Genomic DNA, 16,493 nt, shown 5'->3' with positions numbered 1-16,493 from the left:
GGGCCGGCACTGCTCGGCCCGTCACAATCCCCCTGACTAAATATTACACTATACCACAAAGCTGTGGGGAGAAGGCCTGAATACTAGAAACATTTGCACCAAAAAAGAAATACGCCACAAACAATAGAACATTAAAAGAAAATTATTGTGTTATTAATTTAGTACAAGTCAATCATATCATGAAGAAAAAACAATCATAATTTTTGTTGGTATGTTGCATACTTCAGATTTACTTATCAACAAGTATGCCATTTCCATATCGACTGTTCTGGAAGTGCTTGTTAATATTACTAATAATACTGTGCCAGAAGATGTAGGCATCATGAGCACTTCCAGGGTACTTGGCTAGCACACTGGTGAACATCCCCACATGGTCCACGATGGCCTGGATGATAATAGAGTATGTATGTTTTCTATTCCGGAACAGGTGTGCTGTTTCTGCTGGGGGAACCAATTGCATATGTGTGATATCCATAGCACCCAAGACATGTGGAAACTCTGCAATGGCATAGAAGCCTTGCTTGATCTCCAGCTGTTGTTGGCGGGTCTTGGGGATGCAGAGGTACTGTGGTGTGAGGCGAATGATGACGTCGAGGACTGTGGGCAAGAAAGCAGAAAAAAAGATGTCTGGGATATTCCTACCACTCTTGCTGTTGTGACCTACAATGATTCAGATGCCAACATGTGAAGCACAGCCATCAGTTTTACCTAGGGAGGAATGTTGATGGGCCTGGCAGTTGGTGGCAGCAGAAGTGGCCCAATCTTAAGGAACAATTCTATTATGGATTCCCTCCTGAGCCCATAGAATTTTATCATCTCATCCTCCCTGAGGTTGATGAGGGAGATGCCATGCTGGAACACATGCTTCCTCCTCCTTCACTGCCTATGTGGTGGTCTCCTTGTGACGCCGAGCTACAGGGTCACAACCTCCATGGTGTAGTTGAACTTGCCAAAGTGTTTTTGGATGTTCAGGTTTACATACCACAGCCACTGCATCATTTCCCACACCTGGGTTACCAGTGTGCAGAAATTGTAACGCATTTCAGGCTTTGCTTGTCACATCCATATGATGCGTCACACATTGCCAAACCCATAAATATCACTGCTTTAGTTTTATGGGGGAACTCCTACCTTGCATATTTTAATTACTGCGTGATGCAGCTGGTTGAGATGCAGCTTTTGCCCTACGCAAATCTTAAAAAACAACGCATCTGAACAAATGCTTGTCTCGTAGATTTGGAGTAGTGCTTGTGCTGCAATTGCATCAAAACCTTTGGTGCAACGTGGCACATGCCTCTCATAAATATGCCCTTTTGTGTTCTTAGTATTTAGCAACCCCTGGCATTAGGCAGCACCCGTGGCAGGCTCCTAAGAAAAACTTCTGGGCCTTGCATTTTATTTTTTTAAACAAAAGAAGCGCTGTTTCACTTTTTCAAGATGTTTCATTTTGTATGAAGGAATGTCTATCATTTAAAAAAAAAAAAGGTTTTGATGTCATTGTCGTCATTCTAGTGTTTTAAAAGCTGTGACGCACACCACAATCCTAGCGATAGCGGAAGTGATATTATGTGCCCCTTGATCCCACCCTCTAGACCTTAAGGAAAGCCGCATCTCATGACATGTCTTCCAGATAAAGGGCTACTGCAGGTCTTATTACGCAATCTTTATGAAAACTGATGGATGAAGATTTAACAAGACCAGTGTGTTGGGTTTACTTAACAAAGAGCAGCAATCAGGCCTGTAAACCAGTATACATCAGGAGACGCAGCAACAGAGAGGGAGTGGTGGCTACCACTAAGGAAGCCTGAATGATGCAGCAGACTGGGAAAATGCACAGATTTTCTAGAAATGTATTTCTTGTATTTACATTTTCATAAAGTACACCAAGGCTCAGACTTAGTAACCTTTGCACACCAAAACACTGTGGGGGTTATTACAACTTTGGAGGAGGTGTTAATCCGTCCCAAAAGTGACGGTAAAGTGACGGATATACCACCAGCCGTATTACGAGTCCATTATATCCTGGAACTCGTAATACGGCTGGTGGTATATCCGTCACTTTTGGGACGGATTAACACCTCCTCCAAAGTTGTAATAACCCCCTGTGTGAAAGCCAGTTAAGAGAGTTTTTTGGTACTTGATTTTTGACTGTCCCCTCTACTGGAAAGTGACTGTTAGAATAATGTTCATCAATTTCCTGTATTTTCTGTATTCCAAGCAATTATTGATAGATATGCAACTCAAGGTTACCACATATCAGGCATACTGTGGTTGACATGAGGAATGAGAACAATTCATATATCTTAAAGGAGACAGAGTGATAGATGCCATTTGAGGTAAAATATGTCAAAACAGTGTACAAAGACACAAATTCAGGAGTACCTTTCTCCTGGTTATGGTCCTTAAAAATCATTGATCAGGAATAACACTTTTTTTCGTTGATTAGACAACTGCAAACAAGTCATCATTGGCATTTTCATGTGTATGAGATGTACTGGAAAGTCCACCAATATTTAGGTCTCACCTAAGACATTGCACATACGTTGTTGCTTGTGAGATATATTGTTTACTACAAGGGGCTTGGAGCCTACCCATTGCTCACCGTTCATTGGTTTAATTGTCACTCTTATTTGCTGCCTTCTAATTGTCCAGCATATGCCAGTTTCACTTCCTCTTATTTTGTGTGGAGCATGGACCAAGTACAGATTGCTTCATTTTTATTAGTGTCCTTCTGCTTTTTGTTTGTTCATGGTGTGTTGGGTGGAGCCCTTGTTCCTCATTGTCTATATACAGTGAAATAAAATCATATATATATTTTAAAGTTTTGATAATGGCCTTTTTCCAAATGCAGTCACTTAATGATTATGGACTGTTCTGTATATGCAGTGGATCCGTCTTAATTGGGTACTAAAATAGCTAAATGGGTCATTTAATGGAGACAATCGGGGACCTCTTTGGTTGTTAAGATACTACTGTGCAGCTCAGTGAAATACCATGAACCTCTTTTGACTCTTAGGAATTAAAGAGGTTGAGCAGTTAAGCTTTACTTCTACAGAAACAGGTAGGTAAGAAAACCCAGATACAGTTAGCATATGAGTAGTGTTCTTGAATATATGTATAGGCACAACCTTGTATATTGATTTAAGGTTGTCGCTGTGTTGTAGTCTGGGGGTAGAATGGTGGTGGATGTTCAGGGTGGGAGCGGAGAGGATGGAGGGAGCCAGCCTGCTGTGTCAACGTGCGCCTGTCTCATCTTCATATTCATCGCTTATAAATAAAGAACTGGGAAGCTTCTTCTTGGGAGTATTCTGATTGCTACACATAGGCGGTCATTCTACCGCCGCCCGCCATGCGGTCACCGCCATTTGGCCGCTCCGCGGTCAAAAGACCGCGGAGGCCATTCTGGCTTTCCCGCTGGGCTGGCGGGCGCCCGCCAAAGGAGCGCCCGCCGGCCGAGCGGGAAAGGCCCTGAAACATAGAAGCCGGCTCCGAATGGAGCCGGCGGTGTTGCAGGGGTGCGACGGGTGCAGTTGCACCCGTTGCGATTTTCACTGTCTGCTATGCAGACAGTGAAAATCCTGCTGGGGCCCTGTTAGGGGGCCCCTGCACTGCCCATACCAGTGGCATGGGCAGTGCAGGGGCCCCCAGGGGCCCCACAACACCCGTTCCCGCCATCCTGTTCCTGGCGGTAAAAACCACCAGAAACAGGGTGGCGGGAAGGGGGTCAGAATCTCCATGGCGGCGCTGCTTGCAGCGCCGCCATGGAGATTCAGCCCAGACAGGGGAAATCCGGCGGGAAACCGCCGGATCCCCTTTTCTGACCGCAGCTTTACCGCCGCGGTCAGAATGGGCAGGGAAGCACCGCCAGCCTGTTGGCGGTGCTTCCGTGGTCATCCACCCTGGCGGTCGATGACTGCCAGGGTTGGAATGACCCCCATAGTGTGCTTACATTACAGTAACACAGATCAAGTTGAATGACCGGTCTGTCAGTTTGTTAAAAATAAATAATAGGTCTATAGTTACAGAAAGGTAAATAGTGTAGTACAATATACAGCAGTGTGCAAGCAATAACATTTCCGCCAAGTTAAGGGACCTTCTGGGCATTAATCATAGACTAGGGGCCTCATTACGAGTTTGGCAGTTGGACGAGCCGACCGCCAACCTTGCGGGGATGAGGTGTCTGTCAACCCGACAGCCTGACCCCCATCGAATTAGGCTGTTGCCACTGGGATGGCCAGCGTTAACATCCTATTACGACGTTCCCGCCGGGAACTGTATTGGTCTCTGATCCCTTAAGGGAGGGGGGAATATACCGTAGCACAAAAGCAGACAGTGCGCATTCTGAGGGTGCTGGGCAGGGGGGCTCCTGCACTGCCCACAACATGGTCATGGGCAGTGTAGGGGACCCCCTGTGGCCCAAGCACTTCCTTTCTGCCAGCCTTTTCATGATGGTTGGACCACCATGAAAAGACTGGCGGAAAAGGGACTTGTGATCGACATGGTGGTGTTGAACTCAGCACTGCCGTGGCTGACCATGAGTCTGACTGCCGTCACTCTGTCAGGAACCATGTTTCTGGTGTGGATGGCAGTCCCCTGGCGGTCCAACCACCATGGACGTAATGTGCCAGTTGGACCGCCTGGAGTGTGGCAATCTGACCGCCACCGCAAGGCTTGCAATCTCAAGACCACCAGCCTCGTAATGAGGTTCTAAATCTGTATGTGTCTGATGAACTAAAGTGTGGAATAAAAGGAGGTTTTAGAAAGTGTGTTGGGCTGGTGTGTGTTCAGGAGTAAAGTAAGGTTCTGACTGGCTGGTTAATTAAGTTAGTTACTGGATAGTTAGACACTCAGAAGCCTTAGCATCAGACATGGATTGATGTGACCATCACTGTTGTGTCGATGTGGAGGCTGGTAGGAGATCTCTTTCTTCACAGCAAACACAAGGGAGCAAAATCTGATACCAGTCAAACCAACCACCTAAATAACAATGTATCCCACCAAAGTTTGTTAGGGATTTTGTTCAGTTGTCTAGCTTCATTTCAGTAGGACTGTCAGAGGTGCCAGTCTTCTGAGGTCAAAGTCCCCATTGCAAGGATTGCAGCCAGGTGTCTTGAGATAACAAGAGGCAAAAGGACATAAGATAGTCCTCTCGGCTGTGAGAAAGCCATGATTATCTGTGGAATAACCAGGGGAGAAGAAAAGCACCTCAGACAACCAGCAATACAAATAGAGCCTGCTTCAGCTTTTCCCTCTGTACTGGCAGGGAAGAAGAGCACAGTGATGACTCTCACCATGGGGGGCATGGAAAGAGGTGCACAGACACAATTTCAGAGCCCTTGGAGTTTTCACCTGGACTGCTTTGTGTAGCAAGGGTTGCCACTCATCTCAGCCCAAATTCTCGCTTTCTCTGGCAGCAGACCCTTCTGGCAGGTACACAGCAGCTAGGCCTTGTGGTTCTTTATTTTGAGCTCAAGGCCTGCCCTTAATCTCTCAGCACTGGCAACTGCTCGCCACAACCCTATAGCATATCCCTGTCCCTGAAGAAAGAAGGCAATGTGTTGACCTTTTCACTGTAAAATTCTTCTTCTGTCTAGTGCACAAAGCTTTGCAGTGTTCAAAGGTAAATCGATGTGTTGGCCTCTCATACCAGTTTATACCCAAAGTTTATTTGGAGAGAAACAATCAAAATCAAGTGAATCTCTCTTTGTTGACCATCCAGCTCCATGGTGATGAGGTCTCATAAAATAATTGTAATGTCAACTGGTGTCTAAGAAGGTGTAGACCAGGAATATTGAATCTGGAATATCGACTGGTCAGAATCAGTGCCGGCTCCTCCGTATGGGTGGAGGAGCGTTGCCCCCGCCAGCAGCGGCAACTGCAAAACCGTTTAAACAAAATGATATTAAACTGTGTTTATTATCGTTTTGTTAAAAAGGGGGCGGGCCATGGGGTGACGTGTACTGGAGGGAGTGCTCAGCACTCCCCCTCAGAGCGCATCTGTTTGGCTGGCCATCTCGGGCAGGCCAAACACACATGCGCTGTAGGCTGTCTCCAGAGTCGGGCTGGAGAGAGCCTGCACGGGCTCCCAGTCTGGCTGGGAGCACCCTGGCTGGGCGCTCCCAGCCAATCCTGACGCTGCTTTGGGCAGCGTCAGGATTGGTCGCAGGAGTTGCAGGGCCAGGTAGAGGATTGGAAGGAGTTGCAATTCACATGCCATGGCGCCTAAGGACATGCCTGCGTTCCTGAAGGTAGGTGCCCCCTTTATTTTGTTCTTTTCTGCCAGGGTTTTGGTGGCGGTTGTTCCGCCCTGGAAATCCTTGCAGTGTGCGACCTCGTAATATGGTCATAGAATGCTGCTTGACCGCCAGCCTGGAGATGGCTGCTGCCTGGTGCGGCGGCACTTCCGCTGTGGCGGGCCAGGCGGTTACTTGGCCAAACTCGTAATGAGGGCCATACTGTTTTTGTGTCAGTCTCCCTCTAAGTGACCTGTTTTGACCGTCTCTCCTTGAGCTCCTTCAAAATCTCATCAATAAAGAAATTGTCTGAATGGTGATGTGCAATGTTCACAAACATGTTCACCACATATTCTAAATTACTGTAAAAATGAGCAATGGAACTGTTCACTCTTGTGCTGTCTGCTGCTTCACCAGTCATTGTATGAAGATCAAAGCTCAACAGTAAGGAGTCAGTGTTGGTTTCTGCCACTATGTTTGCTTCCAGTGGAAAAGTACGCAAATAGCTAATATTATTGCTAGTAATTACGGGCAAACTTGATTGTTTGTTACATGATGATGATATTCTACCACAGATGTCTTTTCTGAGATACTTTATACTGTTTTTTCTTTGGGAAAATCAAGCATGCGGTCTGGCGATGATGTGTTCCATAAGCTTCCATTTAATGTATTTGATGCATTTTCAGCTTTCATATGCATATCTGCCTTTGATGGCATCTGCATTATAGCTTGTTCTTCTCTCTCATTTACATCTTTCATATCATTCTACATTCTGGATATGTTGACGGCTTGGGGTGCACCAACTCTATTAGACTCAAGGCTTTTAGTAGCTATTTGCTTGTCATTAGTAGCTTTGTGACCACAAACTTTGACTTAACATTTGTAAAAAAAAGTCATCTTTTTTTTATTTCAGCAAGGTTGTGCATTCTCCCTCTAACACTCTCTGTATTAGCATTGCAAGCATTCAGAATATTATTTTTTGGAGTGGAAAATGCACTCCTGTACGACTTCAACTGGGCTAAAGGGTAAAAGGTTTGTGAGTGATTTTTCCCACTTGCATATTCTTTATAAATGTCAGAAAATATCAGTGAGTCTTTATGTGAAAAGGAATTATTCAGTTCAGGCATTTTTGGTTGTGTTGGACATAACTCTGTGTTGTGTTTGATTTTAGGCACTGGCGAACTCAATATCGAACATCAAGGAATACAAATGGATAAGTTAACCAGATTCAATGATTTAGAATTCTAGTTAGAATAGAAGCCACTTTTGTTTTCATAATGCAAACCTTCTGGAAGGGAGTAACTTACTTCAGTTGCTGCAGTGATTTCTGGTGCACAATGTAGCTGGAGTTCCCTCTCAGTCACCTTCATCATATCATTTAACACACATTTTTGCATACAACTCAAGGACCGATGTGGAAACATAGATGTGTTCCACTATTTTTTGTAATTGTTTACTATGAACAAAACTATGTAAAACTAGTAATGGTTTACTTCTGTAAATTTTGAATGCTAATTTTTCGTTCTACAGTGGCGCGGAACCTGCCTGGTATTGTCTTATGCCAAATGATAATGGTCTTCTGGTTCAGACATTGTTACGAACAGCCGGACCGTCATATTCATATGTGGAACTGCCGGTCACTTAGGCTTTCATGAAGCAATTACTTTGAATCTTGGGGTTACAAACACCTTGAATTTATCAAGAACCTGTTGAAGCAGTTCCTCTGCCGCTGAAACTGCACATATATTTGTGCTCTGGAAAGAACGGCTTGTCAATCAATTAGCCTTGTAGCATGTTCTACCAAGAAGCAATTCATTATTACTTTCAAAACACCCTCCAAAAGATTTCTTTTCCTGCATTTCTAGCACAGTAACAGAGCACACTTCTGTAGAATTTCCACCATGCATCTAATTTCTGATTTTGATTCATGGCTTAAGAATTTAACACATAATACAATGTTAATTTTTGAGCAGGACGCATTATAGAAATATTACTCATAACAGGAAACAAAATAGGGGAGTGAAAAAGGCCAATGTCCTAAACCAGCTTTCTTTCGATAAGCTCAAATTAAACTTTTTCTATCATGTTTGACCTGCATTTTTGAATGTGATGTGTTTTTGACAAATATTTTAAAACTTCTGCTCAACATGTGCTGCGTTATTTGGCACATTTTCAGCAGATGTCATGTTTTGTGCTGTTTTGCGTTGATTGCATATCAAAATCAAGATCCAGTTTCTCACTCTTATTGTGAGCTTTTTGTAGATGTTTTTGTTGACATACTCCACACATGGCTTTTGCGTCGTTACTGTACACTCCGCCGTAAACATTGGGTCATAAGCTTCACGTTTACTGAATCAGTGCTTTGAACTGCTGATGTTTTTGCTGAAGAGTCTGTGTTTTCTTAAGCATGATCTCGGTCAGTGTTTACTGATTTGCTCCCCTTTTTCCTTTTGTGGTCTCCATAGCTCACAAAAGCAGGATCTAAAATACCGACAATGGCAGATCCCACCCGTGTCCATCTTGCTGCATATAATGTTACATTTCTCAACTGATGGATGTTACAAAAATGCAAGAAAAAGCCTTATAGTCAAATGAAGGTGAACTGCCAACATTAGGTATAGATGCTTGAGTATCAATGAAAGAGAACTTAAGAATAATTGATGGGGTGGATGAACCACAACAATTAATGTGATGTATATAAATGAGTAACTTGTGAATGCAAATGGCATACATATTCGTTTTTTCAATAGTTGACATGTTCACTTCTTGATGGTGAGTATGTCAGGTTCTATTTGGTACTTTTATCACAATTGCTTGCCTTCCCAATCAACAATGTCACACTGAAGCATTTTTGAGTTTTTGGCCAATGTGCATCAGTAAAAAAGTATCCACCTTAATCACCGCCATCATGGTAGACCTTAGCTGCTATATTCTAGACTCTAGGGATATCGTGACTGCAGGAAAGAGAACTACACAGTCTTTCCAGGGTCTGCTTCCTTCCTCAATCCCGAAATATCAGACCTCATACTTTGATCTGTAGCAAAGCAATCAAGACAAAGAGGAGGTGGTAAGTGAATTCATTTGGAGGAAGGGAGATCGACGGACTACCTGAAAAACAGACTATTATTGGTAACTTGCATGTAAATGTACACACAGCTCTCTTTCTTGCAATATTTCAAGTAGATAAAGCATCTGAATCCAACCTATGTATATACCAGTTTTGCTCAACAATATTACTAGAATGACCTGACCAAATTAAACATTTGGTAGCCTTAGGGAGCCCTAGCTTGTAGACTCTGGACCTCTCTGCTAATACATCTTTCATTTAATCACCTGATTTTTTAGAAGGGCTTACAAATGTATTTCCTTTGCTAACTAGGCATGCAACCATAACTGTTCCTTAGGTTTGACCAGGCTTCTGCTGCACTCAATGGTAAATGTACACTGAGCAATTGAAGAGAATTATTGAATCAATATGGAGCTAACATTCATGGAGAGGCTGCTCATTACTAGTGGGCGTGTGATGGTGTGAAGGGACCAAATTTGCAATCTGTGATAAATCTCCTGTTTGGCCGGAGAGGACCGACCAAACATACATGCGCAGTGAGGGGAGTGCACAGTTTTTCCTTGCGTACCGTGTCTGTTGATGTGGATGCATGTGGGTCAGCAGGTGTGCCTTGGATGGGTGAGGGGAGAGGGATGTGGGATTGGGAACAGGTAGCTGGAGGGTCGATGGAAGAAGGGACACTGGCTGCCGTCAACGAGGAGGCCAGAGCCTGGAACGATCTCTGTAGGCCAGACAAGGTACCATGAATGCCTTCATGGAACACATTAGTCTGTTGCATCTAGAATGCCAGTTACTGGATGGCATTCACAATAGTTGTCTGCCCCACAGAGATGGACCTCAGGAGGTCAATAACCTCCTAATTGAGGGCAACAGGGCTGACTGGGGCAGGGTCAGAGGTGCCCACCCTCTTGGGTGATCGGGCACGGGCAACTGGGTGGGGAGCTACAGGGAGGGCGCCATCGGAGGAGGAATCTGAAGACGTAGGAGACTCCTACTGCATCACCCACAAAGCCGCCCATGAGATTGGTCCTAAGGCCTTGACTACTAAACTTCAATGGTATAGACCTAAAAGGTTGCTGCGTTCTGCCACCACCTATCAAATTCCACGCACTAAAAAGGCGAAGTGGGGCGACAGCATTTACTATTGCAGCTGCTAAGGCCTGGAACTCACTTCCACTGGAACTGAGGAAAGAACACAATTATCTTACTTTTAGGAGACTGGTTAAGACCTGGCTCTTCCCGCGATAAGTTCTGGAGTCTCCTCCTTAGCGGATACAGCCTCACCCTAGTTAGCGCTTCGATGCCCTCAGGCCGGAATGCGCTTTATAAATACTCGATACATACATACATACATACGTAGTGGTCAATCCGGTCTCCCCGTGGCACTCCCCTTGCCCTCTGTCCCACTGGTCCCATCGGCTCCGCTGGTTTCAGCCTCCTGGGTCCCGTGGGCTGCAGCTTCCCCACTCGCCTCTTCTCCTACGTCAGATGATGCTGATGCACAAAAAGAAAGAGGACGACAGAGAGAGAGAGAGAGAGAGAGAGAGAGAGAAAGAGAGAGAGTGACATGGTGCAGTTGGCCACTACAGTCACACAGGGTAGAACATCTGCATTTGATGCCATGCCATTATGCATCATGCCCACCTCTGAACATCCTACTACTTGGTGATACCATGGGGGAAAGAGCAATAATGCACATGTCAACCGCTGATGGTCTGACTGAGGCATTTTTCTACATAAGGAGTATCATACCCGCCACACCTGTACATTACCTGCCCACTACCCATGGCCCTTGAAACACGCATGCAAAGGATTGGACACCCAAGAGGATCCTGCACAGCTAGTTGGAAGGCCCCCTTAGCTAATGTCAAGAAGCACTGTCACCACTTGGTGCACTCACTTCACCATTCATGCAGTGCCTGCCAGCTGACTGAGTTCATGGATACACCTCTGGCACAGTGGTTGGCAGGACTAATCACAATGCTCTGACACCCGAGCTCTGAAGATGCAGTAGCCATGTGCTGGCAAGCTGATCTAGCAAGTAGGTGGCCACACAATATGTCATTGAAGGTGTCTGCCCAGTTACCACTGACTGCGTGGCATTACTCACACCTGTGATGTCAATCCTGCCCAGATGGACACAACCCATAGTGGATAACAGTATACCTAGCATCCACGCTACAGCTAGCCAATGCTGCCCACCCAGAGCCACCATGTCAACACATGTCACAAGTGAGATTGAGTACTGACCCCTTTGTGGCTGCTGTGCTGCCCTCAAGCGCCCATCCACCTCAGGATAGGCCACCGCCAATATACAGGCCATTAGGGGGATCAGGGTCCAACGGGCATCTTGTCCTCATTGGGAGGACGGCCCCAGCTGGGCCTCCGCGGTCTTCTGGAACCAGTGTCAAAGGTCCTCCCACCATTTCTGCAGTGGGTGCTCCGCCAGGCATGGACCCCCAGGGTCTGCACATGCTTGGCGATGGCACGCCAAATCCCCTTCTTCTGATGGGTGCAGACCTGTATGGGTGACACAGACAGAAGAACACAGTCATGTAGGATGGCATTCCTGGGATAATAGTGGACAGCACACATCACACAGCCACGTGTTGTCAGCCAACCTAGCCCTCGACTCCTCACCCATGTCCATGCTCCATTCACGCTGCCACCTACCAAGGCCACCATCCCCATGCGCGCAACTCACGTACAGGACAATGACAACGGGCTCACCTGCTGCTCTGGTGCCCAATACAACAGTCCATACTGGGGCAGGACCCCATCCACGAGCCGCTCCAACTCCTCCTGAGTGAAGGCAGGGGCCCTGTCTCCTGTCTCCTGCAGGGTGCAGCATCTTGGCCACCAGAGTCAGTACACAGCAGCACATGCAGTGGAGGTCTTCAGTGCACGAGGTTCAGGGGTCAAGTGAGCATAAGCACATGAAATGGCGGTCACGGCCACCGCGGACATCACTGTCACCGTGGGTGGCGATTGCCATTGGCTTCTGCCTCCCATTGGTAACAGTGTCAGCCAATGGTGTGTAGCATGGTGGTCATGACCGCCTACCACCATGACGTGTTATGCTGGTGGGATGATCTCACTTCCACCTGTCCCATGCATGCAGACAGGCGGCAACCATTTCACATTTAGGATGTGTGATGTGTGTGAAATTTACTGCGTCATACGTATTTGCTGCACGACATTTTACCACCTCTTCCCAGGTACATTACACGATTGAGGATGAGGAATGCACCGGTATACAGGCCCCTAGTCGACCTTGCCATCCTGGAGGAGCGTCACATCATCCAGACCTATCGCCTGAACCGTGTGACCATAATGGAACTAGTGGCCCAGTTGGAGCCTGATCTATTGCCCGCCATTTTATGTCCCAGTGCCATCGCACCCACAGTACAGGTGTTGTTAGTCCTCCACTACCTTGCCTCTGGTTCCTTTCAGGTCACAGTGGGCCTTGCAAGTGGGATATCGTAGCCCATGTTCAGCAATGTCCTGAGGGATGTACTGTGTGCCCTGATAAAACATATGGTCAGCTACATCCGGTTCCACCAAAATGCAGAATTGCCCATTGTCAAGGCTGTGTTCTACAATGTGGCACACGTCTCACATGTCACTGGTGACATTGACGGCACGCACATTGCCCTGGTGCCACCCAGGAGGGATAAACAGCTGTACATAAACCGCAAAAACTTTCATTCGGTCAATGTGCAGGTGATTTGTCTCGCGTACCAGCACATCTCTCAGGTGACAGCCAAGTATCTAGGCTCTGTGCACAAATCCTACATCCTGCGGAACAGCAGCGTCCCACACATGATGGCACCACTCCAGAGGGACCAGGCTTGGCCCATCAGTATGCACCCCTGCATATATGTCCCCCTCAGCTCACTGCACCCTTGTGTCCCAGCCCTATTGCCCTCCTGGTCTTGACATGCCTCTACGCTCTGTGCACACAGGTGACTCTGGCTACCCCAACCTGCCCTGGCTCCTGACACCCGCGAGGCGTCCGACCGCAGCTTCAGAGGACCATTGCAATGAGGCCCACGTCCGTACAAGACAGGTCATTGAGAAATGCATTGGCCAGCTGAAGGCCAGGTTATGCTGTTTGCATGTCTCCGGAGTGCCCTGTTGTACAACCCACAGAAGGTGTGCCAGATCATTGTGGCCTGCTGCATGCTGCACAATCTGGCCCTGAGGCATCAGATCCCATTGCAGGATGCAGAGGAGGGGGTAGCTTTGCCAGTGGCTGATGAAGGGGACATGGGGAGTGATGAAGAGGAGGATGATGAGGATGCAGCTGACTCCAGGGCGGAGCTGATACATTACTTTGGCTGAGATGCAGGTATGTGCAAACTGTGTGGTATGTGTACTCTACAAGTGTCTGCCAGGTCCCTGCTGCCACCTGTCATGTATGACCACTGACAGTATTGGTTGCAGCTCCTACTCAGGGTGGGATTGGGGGGGGGTCACATGTGCCCATGACTGAGGTAGTCACAATGTACAGGTCAGGCCTATAGTCAGGCAGGTGTTTTGCTGGTGCACTAGTGCCACCTATGTGTATGTGGAATGTTCCCTGAGTTGCCAGTTCATGTGCTATGTGTGTGCCACACAGGGTTGATGCATGTGTACAGCATTGATCCTGGGAGTCGACAATGGGTGGCAGTGCAACATTGTTGTTGGTGGCAGTGGTTGCGTGGCCTGGTCAGACACTGGGCGATGTGAGTGTGGGAACATTGGGTTGGTATGTGTTGTGTATGTGCGTTGGTACTGGCCATATGGTTTTGGACCTACCTGGCATGTCTGCCCTGGATTCCTGTTCCAACAGTGCATTTGTGTGGGGTTGCCATCTGTGACTCCTACATTGATTGTTGTCCCTGTCTTTCTGTCCTTTCAGGACAATGTATTGGTGTTCTGTGCTCCCTGCCTAGGCTGTTGCCTCCATTGACACATATGTCCTGCCATGCCAGCTCCACGATCAACATCCCAGCATTTTGCTCCCCACGCTGTCACCCTCCCATGAATGTGCTGGGCGTGGGTTGCCACTTGTACATGTATTGGCTGTTCCATACATACTCATGGGAAATAAACATGTAGACATGGACTGTGCTAAGTTGTCGTTTATTTGTGATGTACAGGTGCAAGGGGTGATGAGTGGGGTCATGGTGGCGGAGATCATCAGAATGGTAAGGCCAGCTGTAGTTAGTCCAGGTCCTGTCTGCTGGCAACGGATAGACAGTGATGTGGGAGTGGACAGTCAACAGGGTGTCACACAGGAGAATGTTCAGGAGATGGTCTCTTCCGGGCGGTGAGCTTGGTCTGGGCATCATGTCCAGCTGGATGTCTACGTGGACGTCCTCGCTTGCATGGGGGTTCCTCAGCTAGAGGGGTAGGAGTAGTGGTGGCCTGCGAGAACCGTGGTGGGGCCTCCATGCTGCTGGCTGCCGCCGACGTGGAGGGCTGTGGCCAGTGGTAGGGGCCTGCTGGTGGGTGGTGGACTCACGCATGACAGGGGTCAGGTCCTTGAGCACCCTTACAATGGAGGCCATGATGGTATTGTGGGCCTGCCACTGTTGCATTGCCTCCTGATGGTATTGCCCCTGCAGCTGCTGGGTCTCCTGCACGGTGGCGAGGATCTGGGCTTCTGTGTCCTGGGTGTGCTGGTATACACCCAGGACTTGGCTGAGGCCCTTCTGGGCAGTCCATTGGGGTGGCTGTGCTGAACCTTGGGTCACGGTTCCCTTCCCACTAGGCCTGGCCCCCTATGCCTGTGCCCCCGGCATAGTGTGACCACTCACAGTATCAGCAGGGCCATCATCGTCTGGGGTGAGTGCCCTTGACCCTGGCCGCTGTACTACAGGGCACACCTCTGATTGTTGGGTCACTGGGGCACAAGTTTGGGGTTCAGGGTCTGGCTGTGGTGTTGTAGCCACATGGGTAGGGTCTTCCAGTGTGTCCAGGGTGGATGTGCCATTGGTGGACTGCCCAGTGGCCCCAGATGGCCCAGGCAAATCATCCTCATCCAGGCATCCAGTGGGTCCTTCCTCCTGGCGGTGGGATGCCTGAGCCTGGCATCCTCTTCAGGGTGTCAGTGGCAGGAGTACCTGTAGATGGATACAGTAGATGTTAGTGTTGTTGTTGTATCTCTGTTGTAATGCATGCAGTGGCTCGACTTATTACCCAGTGATCGCAATGACAGCTGCTGCACTGCAGACATTGGTTTGGATTGGATTGTAGGATCTGTGATTCTTCCACATTGTGCTTGACATCCGTGCATTCGGGGTGTGTGAGTGAGGATGGTGGGAGTGGGGTTGTGTGGAATGCAGAGGAAGGGTGTGGGGTGTTTGGGACGGGGGTCAGTGGGGTAGGTTGCATTGGGTTGGAGAGTGGTGGGGAGGCATGCTGGGCATGGGTGGTTGGTGCTTGTGGGGTATTGCTGACTTACCAGAGTCGAGCCCTCCGCTGATGCCAGTCGGGCCCTCAGGATACATGATGTCCAGGACCTTCTCCTCCCAGGTTGTCAGCTGGAAGGGAGGAGGTGGGGGCCCAACACCGGTCTTATTACTGGCTATCGTCTGCCTGGATGCCATGGAACAGACCTTCCCCGGAGGTGGTTGCACCTCTTTCTGATGTCCTCCCTTGTGCATGGGTATGTTCCGACTGCGTTGACCCTGTTGACGATCCTCTGCCATAACTCTGTCCTTTTGGATATTGATGTTTGTTGTACCTGGACTCCCATGAGCTGTGGCTCTACTCTGATGATCTCATCCACCATGACCTACAACTCATTGTCGGTGAACCGTGGGTGCTTCCGGTGTGACATGTTGTGGGGTTGGTATGTGAAGTGCGTGTTGTGTGAAGTACGGGGTGTGTGGTGATATGGGGGTGTTTGGCTGTGTGTACTGTGGGCTGCGGTGTTGAATTGTGCAATGTGTGTAATGTGATGTTTGTTAGCTGTGTTTGGGGGATGCTTGTTCCGCTGTGCTGGAGGTTGCCTCATAATATGGCAGTCGGAAGGGTGTGGGTGTGGCAGCGCCGGCGGTTGACCAGTCACTCTTTCGCCGTGGGTTGACCTGGCGGTGTTGGTTTTGTGTCCGCTTTTGGGCGGTTTATGTTTTGGGACTCGTAATACGGTGGTCGCTTTACCGCCACCACTGCCGGCAGTGGTAGCGGCATTTCGCATGGTG

Source organism: Pleurodeles waltl, chromosome 8, assembly GCF_031143425.1.
Source record: "Pleurodeles waltl isolate 20211129_DDA chromosome 8, aPleWal1.hap1.20221129, whole genome shotgun sequence".
Classification (NCBI taxonomy): domain Eukaryota; kingdom Metazoa; phylum Chordata; class Amphibia; order Caudata; family Salamandridae; genus Pleurodeles; species Pleurodeles waltl.
This window is presented reverse-complemented; position numbering follows the sequence as displayed.